Genomic DNA, 15,643 nt, shown 5'->3' with positions numbered 1-15,643 from the left:
TCACAATTCTACAGAGACTAGAGGCATTGTTCCTGATGGGGTAGATGATACATTTAGAACTGAGGCAGTTCCATTTAAGACATTTGCAATGCGTGCAGATAGAATGCAGGCAGTCAATATTTGTATGTTTCTAGCATAGAGGAAATACTTTTATTGAAGATCCATATTTCACTTATTCATTCATTTAATAGCCCACTGATATATAGCTAATAGTAGACCCAAAGACTGGTTAAAAATATGTAGATAGATTAAGAAATTGAGGGAAAAAAGTGAAGGGTATAAATCCTGTGATATCCATTTGTGAAGGCAATCTAAAGAAGCTCAAGATACTTAGAGCTTACCAGATGTTTGACTGTGTCTGCTTACCCTCTTTCTACCTGAATTTCCTTTTTTGTAAAATTAGGATAATAATATTTGCTTCATAGTCCTTTTATGAGGATTAAGAGAATCAATTGTAGATACTTGGAATAATGCCAAGCACATTACAAGTGTCCCAATCAGTATTAGTTTTTACTGTAGTTGTGGCAATACCTTTAAAAAAAATTGGAAAGAAGATATTTACTTTGAATCTCTACAACACAGATTATTTTGGTTACTTTTTCCTCCATGTATGGCTGCTCAGGTTGCGCACCACACAACTCCACAAATGCCATTTGCGTCATGGTACACTGCAATGAGGCAGCGGAGGTAATTCACCACTCGATAAAGTATAAAGCTTATTTTCTACTTAAATGAATACTCAATGTTATTCAAGATTCCTGGGATTATGCCAGTTGCTATCTGATTTATAGTGAGAGAATCAATGGTAGGACCAACAATAAAGAGGAATGAGATCAAAAGCATTCACATATATAAACTTTGAAGTTAATTTAGAGAGTTTCAATAAAATGCAGTAAGGCATGATTAGAGTGCTAATTCAGCTTTTGCAATAAAGTGTCTCCTTGTTATGTGGCAACACGAATAAAAAATGCTTTTAAAAAAATGTATAATACAAGGTTATGTAGTTACTGACAACTCAGTAAGTAAACAGTACCCAAGTTGGAAAAACCCATAGTTCAAAAATACAAGGTGGGATTAGTGGGTTGATAGTGAGTTTTTGTCCCGTCCAGCGGGATCGTTAACACAGACCTTGGAGGAGGGGGTGGGAATTTAGAGAGACAAAAGACACAAGAAATGGAGACAAGACAGTATCCTGATCAAGTCTCGTTTAATGGGGCGGTGCAATGCCTTATATAGGCTGGCAGGGAAGAGGAAGTGCGGCAGAGCAGGCGGGGAGGAGAATAATGAGAGATGTCACCAGGCGCATGCTCGGTAGACTTAGTCTTTCCCGGGCGCTGGAAGTTATCTGCGCGCGCACGAAAAGTTGGCGCACACGGGAAAAGTTGATGATGAAGAACCAGGAAGTGCACCAGCTTGTCTCCGCAATGCGGAGCTTAAGCAACAGAGGCCCGCGGCAATTTCCGGGCCTCACGGCTCCGGACAAGTTTTTAATACACTGGGTAAGAATTTAGATATTTTATAATTCAGTCTATTTTATACTCTACCATCTTACAAAATAAATAGCTAGATATATTTTTATAGCAAAATTTAGGTTTTAACATATTGTCATAATTAGAAGTTATACTTCCATTACTCAATTATTGTGACTTTTATAGCTTATATAGAGAGACATGTAAAAAATCTAAAAGGAAATTGCCATCATTGATATATTTTGCACATAAGATAATTCTGAAAGCTTCTACTTATTAACTTGTGCATTTATGGAGTATAATCCATTCAAAAATATCTTTTTTAGATTTTCTCATTTCAAATTCATCTTTAGTCACTTAATATAAATTTATTTTATTCCAGCTTATTTGAGGTGAGGTATATTTGAATTTTTAGTATGATTCAACTTGTCTAGAAATGTATGAATATGTATGATATGATATGCAGGAGACATAGGGTATGGTCGCAAGATATGTCCCAACTAATTTTACCTGTGAATAGTTCACTTTTATTCTAACGAAATATAGAAAATAAGGGCAAATTTGGAATCATATGATTAAAAATAATGGCTACATTCTTGTCATTATTTATCTTAAATGAGATAATTTTATAAACACCCTAGTTAAGCAGTAAGAAATCAAAATGACAGAGTATACAATCTTCAAAAAGAGGACAGCAAGGTCAATGTGCAACCCCTCTTTTTTTCCTCCTCTGGAGAGTGAGCCAGCAATTTCACTTCTTGAGGCCTCATCCTTGGTGAAGAAATTCTTTCAAAAATGCATTAAAATGTGAAACTGTTCAATCATAGTATAAATGTCTTGATAAATTTCTGTTATGCAGAGTCTAGAGATAAGGTTAATTTGCCAATAGTACAATTGGGAGCACAGACAAGTGTTTAGCATTGTTTTACTTCACTTACCACATTATATATCTACATAAAATATCTAATATCAAGTAAGTATTCAGCATTATATGCTATTTTTATTCTACCTTTATTCAATGTACATTAAACTTTGAATGCTATATTTTACAAACACTGGATATGGTTTTCAACTGGAAGATTTCTATATATGTTTCTGAGTATATGTTTTACAAGTTACCATTAAATTCTTTTTTTAACTTTCCTAATGCTTATTTCCCTATCATAATTTTATATAGAGATTAAATGATCAATAAATTAACTTGATAAATCTTGTAAAATGAAGAACAAAGATAATGAGGGGAATGTCTGTATTTACAGTAATCTCAAAGAATATAATTATAATATAAAATATTAGATATATGTTCCTATTTGCCTACTTTAGATGCCCAGAAAATTACTGTCTAGCTTGCATTGTAGGTCAAATATGCAGAATAATAGATTCAGAGCCAAATGAATGTGAAAAGGATTAGAGAAGACTATATTTTGAAATGATTTTTCCTTTAATGTAATATGAAAATTGCACACAATATATGTTATACAACTTTTTCTTTGCAAACATCAATCTCAATATACTATATCATTTTTTTTGCAATTAGAAAAAACTGTGACTTGTTTCTTTCCATATTTTTATAGTTAAAGCAGCATTATTGTATTTCATCAAAACCAGTTCCAATGTCCTTTGAGAATAGAGTCTATAAATGCAAGAAACAAAGCTAAATACAATTACTCATAATTGATATTGGAAGGAAAAAAGGAAAGGCTGGCTTTGATTCAACTTGACTCACATGATGAGATTAAACAATAACACATTTGAAGGTATAAATGAAACTTGGTGAAATTCTTATTGCTGAATGTCAACTTGATTGGTATAATCGTTATCTATGTATAAATAAGAGTTTCTGAGAGCTACAAGACTTGGCTTAGTGATCTGAGAATCCAAATTAGATTGCCTAGACTGCCTGGAGCCACAGGTTTAAATCCTGTCAACCAACCCCTTCCCTTTTTCTGAAGCAGATAAACTAGGTCCAAAAAGCCAGCTCTTTGTGTGAAGTAGGGATCTTTCTGTGACACCTTCAAATCACAGCCTGGCTATATTTTAGATGTTTAAGATTATTTTGTCTGTTTGTGAAATAGTACAACTTTGTATTTGCAACAATTCTGGGACTTAGCACAAAACACCAGGTGGGCCTATAACCACCTGATCTCAATAGGGTATTTAAAATTCTTAAATATTTTTATTTGTTTCACTGACATGGAATTTTTTAGAGGAGATAAAGATAAAAGGAATAATTTTGTACAAACTCCAGGAAGATGACCTTTGATAATAAGATATTTATAAACTACTTTGATCATCCAGTTAACAGTTGAAAGGGAAAAATAAAGCATCAATTGGGAATACACAGTGGAACTCCTAGGTCAGAAAGCAAATGAGATTCAATGAAATACCAAAGCTATGGTACTCAGGGGAGCTTTAATCACTCAGACATCTGTTAGGCAGCTAATGCAACCAGGCATGCACACCTCATTAAAGGTAGTCCTCAGTTATTCAGATGACAACATAATGGTCCTGAATAGTAAGAAGAACTTAACCAGTGGCTAAAACGTCTTGATTTACTTTTTTCAAAAATAAAAAAATCTGGGGGTGAAAACAAATAACAAACTTTGCTTTTCCTCAGAAGACGAGTAAGAATATTGTTCAAGTAAAATAGTATACTTTATTTCAAGAAGGTAAAGTGTTCAATAACTTTATTAAAAAGGTAAGTTAAGTTATGAAGATGAATAATAAAGAATGGTTAAACAATCTGTAGGTCTAAAGGTTAGACAATCTATACACTTCCCATGTGACCTGATGAAAAGAAACTAAAAATTCCCTTGACAAGTTACAAATAAAAATGACAAAATAGATAGGTAGATAAATAAGATTATTTTCTGGTCAAAAAAGATGTATTATAAATCATTTTTTCTATATAATCTTAATTATTTTTCTTAGCTAAAATAACTAGCAATGTTTTCTTTAAAAAAAGTTATTAAATAAGGAAGGTATTTTAAACAACTCCCAGAGGATTTAGAAGCTTCTAAATTGTGTCTTATGTACTGAGTTTACTGAAAGCATTGATAAACCATGAAGTTAATACACCTGCTTTGGAATAACTTACATCCCAATTAATCATCATCGCAATGAACAAAATCTGCTGAAAATACTACCTTTTTGTGGACAATGTGTCATATTTAATTCATGATCAGAAACAATGTTTTCACAGCTCTCTTGATGACAGCCCTTACAGAATTCTTTGACTAAGTACAAGACACTTTCAGGAAGCACAATTTTTCTCTCTAATCCTCTCTCGGCTGTAGATGAGAACAGAACAGAAAGACAAGGGCACAATTCAGGAGAATATCTGCAAGAAAGGAGCAAGAAAACCTTTTCTTCAGGCCTCATATGCCCACTTTATGCCAAACTATTCGAGAAATAACATGTTTATTTTAGAAACCAAGGACTGTTTATGATAGACAAATATTCCTTTTCTCTCCAGGAAAAGATTTAAAATACATAGCAGCAACAGCTGCTCTCTCTGAATTCCAAAAGTTAGCTAGGAATTCAGGCTATAATTACACATAATGGACATTAATTTGCCTGTCTAGATTTTTCAGTTTGCAATACCTTAGGAATTTGCAGGTGTCACAGCTTTGCTATATTCAGCCACTGAAAGCTGTACTAACTGTGAAGACTACTGACTTCTCATATAAAAGAGTTCCAATAGGCCCCTGAGGTATATCACTAAAAAGCTGGCAAGTACTTACGAGGTAACCACCAGATTGTTTTTTTTTTTTTTTTTTGAGACGGAGTCTCGCTCTGCCCCGCCCAGGCTGGAGTGCAGTGGCCGGGTCTCAGCTCACTGCAAGCTCCGCCTCCTGGGTTTACGCCATTCTCCTGCCTCAGCCTCCCAAGCAGCTGGGACTACAGGCGCCCGCCACGTCGCCCGGCTAGTTTTTTGTATTTTTTAGTAGAGACGGGGTTTCACCATGTTAGCCAGGACAGCAATTGCAAAGGCAATTCTCTAAACTATAGATTCCAACAGCAGTGCTCAAACGAATTCTAGTTTTTAATAAAGACCTTGGGAAGTCATTGGTTCGACCCTTAATGTCCTAAAAAAATAATTTGGTTACTATTTGGAGAGCTGTCTGGCAATTAGTCTTTTACACAATTTACTACCCCATTAAATTGTAAGAACTCAAGGGCAAGGAGTTTTATACTGTGTTGACTATATTTATGAACTAAATATTAAAATACACAGATCTCATATGGGAATAAAATATTTTAATTTGACATATCTTGGAAATTTGAGAACGTACAGTGATTGGGATTACACGTTTTTTAATTCCTCATGACTCCTAGAACCCTGTCTGTCTTCCATATAAATATTAGTTTAAAAATGTTATTGAATGGCCGGGCGCGGTGGCTCAAGCCTGTAATCCCAGCACTTTGGGAGGCCGAGGCGGGCGGATCACGAGGTCAGGAGATCGAGACCATCCTGGCTAACACGGTGAAACCCCGTCTCTACTAAAAATACAAAAAACTAGCCGGGCGCGGTTGCGGGCGCCTGTAGTCCCAGCTACTCGGGAGGCTGAGGCGGGAGAATGGCGGGAACCCGGGAGGCGGAGCTTGCAGTGAGCCGAGATCGCGCCACTGCACTCCAGCCTGGGCGACACAGCGACACTCCGTCTCAAAAAAAAAAAAAAAAGTTATTGAATGACTGACTGAAGTCATCAAGATGATAATTAAAGCTGTAATTCATTTAATGTAAATTATAGTGTTTTTCCAAGGTCAGGACTATGATCCATGCGCACAATTTAGAAGCTTTTTTTTTTTTTTTTCCTGGATTTCTGAATGTTAAATCAGGACCTGCTGGCATAAAATAGTTTATTCAACATTTTTGTGTCATTCTATGAAAATGAATTAAACTAAAAAGATAAAGATACAAATCTACATTTAACATAAGTTTCAACAAGTGCATAATCATGGAAGAAAATATTAAATTGTTCCAACCTCACTGAAATATCATAACAAAGAGCAAAATTATAAAATAGTATATTATCCTATAAGGATAGCTTAGATTAAAATCTACAATATGTTTGGGCAAAAGGATATGGATTTTTCAATTTTACGTGAAATAAGCTATAGTTATCTTTAATATTTAGTTATATAAAATTGGAAAAAATAGTCATTTTTTGTTTAACAGTTTCTACTTTAACTTTTTTCTTGATTCTTTTTTTTTTTTTTTTTTTTTTTTGAGACGGAGTCTCGCTGTGTCGCCCAGGCTGGAGTACAGTGGCCGGATCTCAGCTCACTGCAAGCTCCGCCTCCCGGGTTCACGCCATTCTCCTGCCTCAGCCTCCCGAGTAGCTGGGACTACAGGCGCCCGCCACCTCGCCCGGCTAGTTTTTTGTAGTTTTTAGTAGAGACAGGGTTTCACCGTGTTAGCCAGGATGGTCTTGATCTCCTGACCTCGTGATCCGCCCGTCTCGGCCTCCCAAAGTGCTGGGATTACAGGCTTGAGCCACCGCGCCCGGCCGATTCTTATATTAATTGGGAGATACAGAATAGCTTTTAAATCTGTTATGTCTACACAATGCTCATATGATTAGTTTGAGTCATTTTTATTCATTAATCTTTTTCAGTAGTAAAAAATAAATGGGTAGATCAATTAACCAGTCAGTGCAGCTGGAATATTCCAAGAGCCATACAATAACATTGTGTAAATTTTACTGCACTCATAGAGTTACCTAAATTGTAAGTAGATGTTTCAGTGAATTTCTACTACAATAGTTCTTTTCTTTTAACATAAGAAAACCTCTAGGTTCTGCTTTGTTTTTCATTAAATGATCATTTATTTTTAAAAGCATTTTATCTTCCGAGTATTTTAGGTATTGATTCTCAAAATAACTTACTGGAATAAATTTTGTAAACTTACATCCATTATTTGTTAATGTTCCATATTGGAAAATAAAATTAGCAAATTAAAAAAATAATTGTTTAAGCATCTGTATTTGCATGTATGTATTTGTGAGTCCTGTGGAAAGAAAAAAAAAATCGACCTTTTATACCAGGGCTTCAGTTTTTATTTAATGGAAATAATTGGTAAGATAAATACGCTGTAATTTTATGTTCATTTGTAGAAATATAAAGCTTCTAAAAGTGCAGCTTTTGCTTTCATAGCTTAACAATTTTCTCCAGTTTTACCTTTGAATATTTACTTGTACTGTAAATCGTTGTTACAATGCCTGTCACCCCCCCCCCCACCCCCACCCCCCCCCCCCCCCGCCACCCCTTCACTGTGCTGGTTAAAAAACTATTATTTTGCAGCTTCCTTCTGTACTTTGCTGTGTGAGGCTGAGTCTGGGACTCTGAGAAACACATTTTTCAATTACCAACTGGCTCCATGTTAGGTTTTACTAGGGGGAGATGGGAAATCTGGGAGAGAAAAGGGACTTCACTCCTCTTGTTTGCTTCCCAATCCCATCAGCATTGCTTCAGCAATAGTTCTTTATCCTGGTTCTGGGTCTTTAGTTTCACACTCCCAGAAATAGCCTCATTGAGTCCCCTTGGAAATACCAGCAACAACTGGCTGGCTCCCTGGCCACAGAGGTCTGTCTCAATTGCACAGGGGCTCTCATCTGAGCTCCTGAGGCACAAGCACCAGCTGAGCAGCGTTCTCTCAAGCATCCGGGCCCAGCACCACAGACAGGGCCTCTCCTTCAAGTTCTAGTCTCGGTCCAAATTCCACCATTTCCCTTTGTTTTCCCAGTCCTTGTAGTGGTAACTGCTTTCTTCATTTGCTATTTCTGTGATACTTCATTTGCTATTTCTCCATTTGCCTTTTTAGTTGTCTAATACCTGCAAACAATTTTTATATTTAAATTTTTCTCTATTAAGTTATCTAGTGTGTGTTTTCCTGGCCAGATTCTCACTGACATCCTCACTATTCATCATCACCCATCATTTAGTGATCTTTCTTAAGCATAAGGCAAAGTAAAAGGTGAAATCTAATGTAAAGTATACCTCAATAGTTTTATGAATGTCACTTTTGAAAGTCGTTTTATACAATGTCTGTGTTGATGTGTTATTTCAGTTTGATTACATCATACCTAATTGTGAATCAAGTAATTACAAAAATATAGAGCTGGAATACATGTTAAACATCGTCTGGCCGGGTGCTAATATGGAAAAGCATCTGGAAGTCATAGTGTACTTTGGGGATTTTCATAGCCATAACAACAGACCATGAAATACTGACATATTTAATTATCTCGTATGAACTGGAAACACTTTTACCAGCAGAAATATGACTCTATTACAACTCTGCGAAATGAATTATATCCTAAGGTACAAAAAAGGCAAGATGGTGGTATAGGATGATTTACCACTTCCAATTACTTCCATTAATACTACTTAAAAACTGATTCATATGTGCTGTAGTTTGCTGGTGTTTATTAACTGGTAAGTAGTAACAAAAGTCTAAGAACCATGACTGAGAAAAAATCCTATATCCAGGATGTCGAGAACCCATTCCAGACTTAAACCATTCCCACAGTTAGTTTCCTCCCTTTTCTTTATCCTTTTGACTTGCTGAAGGTATCTTTAAGATCTCATATATTTACATACCTGTTAAAATCCCACAAACTTTGAGTTCTTCAAGGGTAGAAGTGGAATTTTTTTTTCTCTCAGTATCTCTAGTGCCTAGAACATAACATTGAAAAATAGAAAAATATTAGCAATATTATCTGAATTAAAATATTTTCTGGATGTTAGGCCCCTTCAGAATAACTCATTCACATTTTATTTTTACTCACGAGCCATTATCAGCATGTGTCGTTATGCCTAAGATAGATTCAAGTAAAATGTCTGCTTTCCCTTTTTGTTACAATAGCAACCATGGGGAAAAGCCTGTCTATCTTAAGGCTTCTATCTTTTCCTCATATATAGACCGTTGATGCTGTCAGGTTTATTCGCCTTCTCCACAATGAGATATACAAGATCGAGGATTGTCCTTGATATGGTTACTTTCAAAACCATGAACCCAGGAACACTGTCAGTTTAAGCATTTTATCTGTTGCTACAGAATAAAAGAAAATTCACGGGCCGGGCTTGGTGGCTCAAGCCTGTAATCCCAGCACTTTGGGAGGCCGAGATGGGCGGATCACGAGGTCAGGAGATCAAGACCATCCTGGCTAATACGGTGAAACCCCGTCTCTACTAAAAAATACAAAAAACTAGCCGGGCGAGGTGTCGGGTGCCTGTAGTCCCAGCTACTCCAGAGGCTGAGTCAGGAGAATGGCGGGAGCCCGGGAGGCGGAGCTTGCAGTGAGCTGAGATCCGGCCACTGCACTCCAGCCTGGGCGACAGAGCGAAACTCCGTCTCAAAAAAAAAAAAAAAGAAAAAAAAAAAAAAAAGAATATTCACTTTACTCAGTTAAAGGAGTATCAGGATTCAGATATCAGAAAGAAGAGAAACAAGAATCACTAAGGCTATTGGCTTACAAGGCAAATGGGACTAACGATTCAACAGTGACTAGCAGTTAGCAACGGAAGGAGCTTTCCTTCTCTCTTCCTAATTCATGGATGGTTACACCCTTGCTTCTTTAAGGAGAAGTTCAGAGACATAGGTCCTTCCAACCTGGGAGCTGATGAACAGGGAAATGTTTTACTTGCCCTACCCAACCATGAGGCTCTGATGTGTTTGTTTGGTGATGAAATTCATTTTCTTTAAGCCACTTCTCTTCGCTTCTCCGTCTGGACTAAGCATATATCTTAAGTTTCAAATGCTGACATTCTTTGTGACTTAAAATACATATTCAGCAACTCATTATTATCCAGGGTACCAAAACATATTCCTATTATGAACTTTTTTTTTTTTTTTTGAGACGGAGTCTTGCTCTGTCGTCCGGGCTGGGGTGCAGTTTGGCCGGATCTCAGCTCACTGCAAGCTCCGCCTCCTGGGTTTACGCCATTCTCCTGCCTCAGCCTCCCGAGTAGCTGGGACAACAGGCGCCCGCCACCTCGCCCAGCTAGTTTTTTTCTTTTTCTTTTTTAGTAGAGAAGGGATTTCATCGTGTTAGCCAGGATGGTCTCGATCTCCTGACCTCGTGATCCGCCCGTCTCGGCCTCCCAAAGTGCTGGGATTACAGGCTTGAGCCACCGCGCCTGGCCATCATGAATTTTTATTACTAAAAATAGCCTGTTCTTGAGTAAACATTAATGTATTAATGTTAACATTGCTCATTTACTTTTCTAAACTACCAATATATTTATAATACCTTTTAAAGAGCACATTGAATCATTTAGTAAAGTTGATACTGGATATGAGTTTGGTGTCTAGATATTAGTAGAGTAAGCCATCATGCTTAAAAGAGAGAAGTCAGCCAGATTTCTGAGTCTGAGGTAATATCTGAACTTCATATTTTTATAATGACATCAGCAGATATTGAAACATGAAAAGTGTATCCATATGAAGTAACTTTGCTGTGAACTCCTGTAAGTAGAAATTATATCTTATTCTCAGTGTTATTCTACCACTTTCATAAGCCCCAAGCATAGTGACTTATAAACAGCAGTCCTCCATCAACAATAATACTTTAGTTTAAATAAAGTAAGGCATATTGCCATAATCTGAATGGGAGGAAAACATTATCTCACCTAAAATCAGATGAAAGAAAGACTGAATATTTTCATTTAGGATGAGTATATGTGTGTTTATAGTAGTGGAGAGCAATAATTTGAAAACCATGCTAAAATCATGCTTATTTCAACAAAATTAAATTTTTGTGCTTGCCAAACATAAGAAGGCCTGAAGAATAAATTGTTTATTTTATTCTTCCTTTTGTAGGGGGAATTTAAAGAGCCAAGCAATAGTATGCAAGGAAAACTGTCTCAAATCTCATTCAGCAACTCTGTGATCAATTCTGGTCATCTCTGATTGCAGTACAACATGAATGGAAAGGCTCCTCACGGGCTTGTCAAGGCTATTGTGGGTACACGTTTGCCACATAGGATACCTTGTCATATAACAAGTTGTTCATCTTAGATGATACATATGCTAAATTAAATCAAGATGTTTCTTACCAGCAAGCACAAAACACCACTTGACAGATTTCCAAATTCAGGTGCTTATAAAAACAAATCTGAGAAGCAACATTAATTTAAAACCCTACTGAGTTAGATGCAGCAATTGCAAATTATGGAAATACTTTAAGCTTTATAGCCTTACAAAATGGAAAGTGATCGGGTCTTTGGGCATGGGTTCTTAAGAGGATTTTCCAAATAGTTCTATACTGGAAAATAGAATCCATGTGCTCCTGTTTACCTGAATACGTTCCAAAGAAAATCTCAATGTTTATATAAAAAATTCAAAATACAGTGATTTAATGTCTAGCCAACACAAATGACATCTGTGGTAAGACTGCCTGTTTATATTTAACTTACACAAAATCATTAAAAATCAAATAGTGAATTAATCTCATAATTTCATAATATGCCAATATGTGAGAAAATTTCGATTGTTATTAAAAGACCTAGAAGTTATTGTGCTTAGAATCCAAAATTTAATTCCGAAAATGGCAAAAAAGGTAAAAATGGCCTGAGCATTTTTTTAATTGAAAATAGAATGAAGATATTGAATATAAGATTTTGAATATAAAGAAACTTGTGAATTAAAAAGTAGAAGAAGATGTAGTTTCTAAATCTGAGTCTTGCATTAAGTCAATTTAGTCCTAATGCAAAAATGGTGAATAAAACAAAGGTTTTTTTTTTTTTTTTTTCTCCTTTATAAAGGGTATGTTATTATATGGAGAAAAAAGAAATATATAAGTAGTAAATAAATAATGTTGGCAAATAAAAAGCAGGTTGCTGTGATAGTGCAAAATGAGGCGATAGATTCGGGAACTATGTTAGAAAGGCCATAGAAAAAGTCCTTTTAAGCATACATTTCTGTTAAGAAGTGAAAGCTGGAGCTGAAAGAACTTAACCAGAGCTATAATTTGCAGGGGAATATTTCCAATAACGATTTCACTATTTAACTAGTTCAACCAGAAATCATCTCGTGGAATTTCCTGCAAAGTACTTAAGTGTGAAATATCATAAAGTCTGCCATTAATTTTCTAATTAATTAGAATTAATCCTAATTTTAAAATTAAAATTTCTAATTTTCAGCTAACTAAAATATACATGTAAATAGAGAGTAAGAGAACACTGAAGTTTAGAAAGTGACTTTATAAATTGTTAACTATTGATGATTGTAGTTGAAAGGCATGTTCATGAGTGTTGTACTATTTTTTAAATTTTTCCATCAATTTGATTTTTTTTCCAAATAAAAACTTGACGGTATAGGAACTTATTTTTAAAAGAAACATGGGAATTAAATCCATCCACACACTAATTGCCAATAATTATATTATATCAATTGTTTTTTAGAGTAGGTTTTCTATGAAATTCTCCATGACAGACTTCTGTTTTGGAAAAAAAATGCAAATTGTCCTATGTTCAGCGACACAACACAATTCATGTCATCCAGATAACAGCATAGCAAATGCTTAAAATAGAAGAGATAGCCAGAATAATGAGTCTGCCTAATATCTGAAGCAGACTCTTTTGACCCTATGTTTCCATCCTTCTCTGGCAACTTTGTCTGACATACTCCACAATTTCAACCACAACTCTACCATTCTCTTTTCTTTTTAACCTCGCTAGTGCTTCAGTTATAATTGTGGCTTCTGCACATTTGAATTAGCTACTTTTCCTTTCCTTATCTTACTTTTCATGGCTTTGTTTCTCTTTCCCATCTTGACTTTATCTCCTCTCTGCTCTCGTTAGCATAGCTTACATAAGCCTGCAAAATCTGGTTGTCTTTTCCCAAACTCATTTCTTCTAGAAACTTTCTTTTTGCTCTTTAGCCATCCTAAATTACAATAAAATTACTCTAAGTGCAGGATGGTTCACACTTCCATGACTTTGTTGAAATCACTTTTATTTCAAATACCCCACTCTACGAATCTATCTGTACACTACCTCTACACAACTCATTACTTAAGATTAATTTCAGCCAGGCGCCGTGGCTCAAGCCTGTAATCCCAGCACTTTGGGAGGCCGAGACGAGCGGATCACGAGGTCAGGAGATGGAGACCATCCTGGCTAACCCTGTAAAACCCCGTCTCTACCAAAAAAAATACAAAAACCTAGCCGGGCGAGGTGGCGGGCGCCTGTAGTCTCAGCTACTCAGGAGGCTGAGGCAGGAGAATGGCGTAAACCCAGGAGGCGGAGCTTGCAGTGAGCTGAGATCCGGCCACTGCACTCCAGCCTGGGCCACAGAAAGAGACTCCACCTCAAAAAAAAAAAAAAAATAAAAGATTAATTTCATAGATTTTCCAATAGTCTCCCATTCTGTTTCAGAGCTATCTATCTCATAATTCCAAAAATGTTCAATAACAGTTTATCTACATGGATCTATTTCAGAATAAAAAAGGTTTTAAAGTATAGACCTTGTGTAATTCATTAAACACAGCATTGAAATAGAGCCACGGAATAAACGTTTTTTGACATGATGAATGCATTCAATAAGCAGGACTAAAATTATCTGTTAATCTTCAACATTACTGTGTTAACATAGGTTTATGCTTATTTGGAAAAATGGCTTCAATATATGACATTCATTTGAAAATACTTCTTCAAAATCTACCATGTACTGGTTTAGAGTTAGTTGCTAACTATAAAGAGATGCAAAAAGCTCATGTCATCAAAGAAGACAATGTCAAGAAGCAAGGATAGACAAATGAAAATTATTTTGAGTAATAGGTGCTTTGAGAAGATATGCAAAGAATGCTATGAGGTCAAAAGGGAAGGCACCTGCCTTAGGCTAGAGTTAGAAGAGGAATATAAATGATAGCTCCATTGAGAAAGTGATGCAATTTCTGATTCTTAGAATGAGTAAGAATTACTGAAATACAAGTGGCAGTAAGCAGATTTAAATAGGAAATGGCCTTCTCATATTTTCATTAGTGGAAGATGACTCAGACCCAGTAAGAAGTCAATGGATAAAAGAAAAAGCACTATCAGTGTATTGACCGGGGTAAAAGAAAGCTCGAGGATTTGAACTAATGCAGTGTCAGTAGCAAGGGAGAATGAAAATTTGTTTACAAGAAATTTGAAAAGTAGGTTGGAAGGTTATGGTGCATTGCTGTGAAGAAGTGAAAAAAAATCAAAATAAAGAAATAAAGAGGACTCTTTAGTTTCTGTTATGTACAGGAAAGTGTCTGTTTATGCCATTTATTCCATTCAGTGAACAAAGGTAGGCTAAGAAGCAGGTGTGCAGAGGGAGATGGTTTATTTTGGACATGTTGAATCTTTAATGCCAGTGGACAGTAAAATGCTATCTCCAAGCCTTGAGTAATAATTTACACTTGAAACACACATTTTGGGACCACAGTGTATGAGTGCTTATGAGTTCTGTTTTTGTGGATGACATCACCAAGGGAGAGTACTAAAGTGATCAAAGGAGGGTCCCTGAAGAACTTCAACACATAAGGAGTAAATGCAGGAAAGTGACATTGAGTATTTATAGAGATGGCTGTAAAACATCCATAGAGTAGGCTAATCTCTAAGGGGGGAAAAAAGAGATTTAAAGAAGTTTTGGAATATGGTTTCAAATGTCCTATTGGAACCAATTATCATAAAGTAAGCTTGTCTAAATACTAATTAAATAATACCTTTATTTATTTAAAAGTTTTCTTCCATTTTATATTGTTATTTCTGCAAATAGTTGGTTAAGTCAATTCATTTTATTTTTTGTGTTCATGTTAATGAACACATTTTAATCTGAATTTACCCATTAAGCTATCTACCACTCACAGTGCTACCTGAAAGGGTATGCACCAAGTGGTTAGTAGTGAGGTTTTTTGCTTGCTTCTTTGTTTTATTTTGTTCTCCAAGTTGTAGTATTGTTTTTTAACTTTTACGTTGCTTAAGTTTCCTTTTTATAATGAGTTTTTATTACAAAGAGAAATAAGGTAGTTGAGAAAATAAATGTTTTATACAAATACGCAAAAATAGGAAAGGGAATTTTAGGATTTTTTAAGAATAATAGAGACATGCATTCAATATAAAAAACACATTTTGTGGTGATTCTATATACAGTATTAAATAGTTCAGCTTTCCAAAGTAAGTCATCCTTTTTCTAAATATTA

The sequence above is a fragment of the Trachypithecus francoisi genome, unplaced genomic scaffold (genome assembly GCF_009764315.1).
Source record: "Trachypithecus francoisi isolate TF-2019V2 unplaced genomic scaffold, Tfra_2.0 Lachesis_group4, whole genome shotgun sequence".
NCBI lineage: Eukaryota > Metazoa > Chordata > Mammalia > Primates > Cercopithecidae > Trachypithecus > Trachypithecus francoisi.
This window is presented reverse-complemented; position numbering follows the sequence as displayed.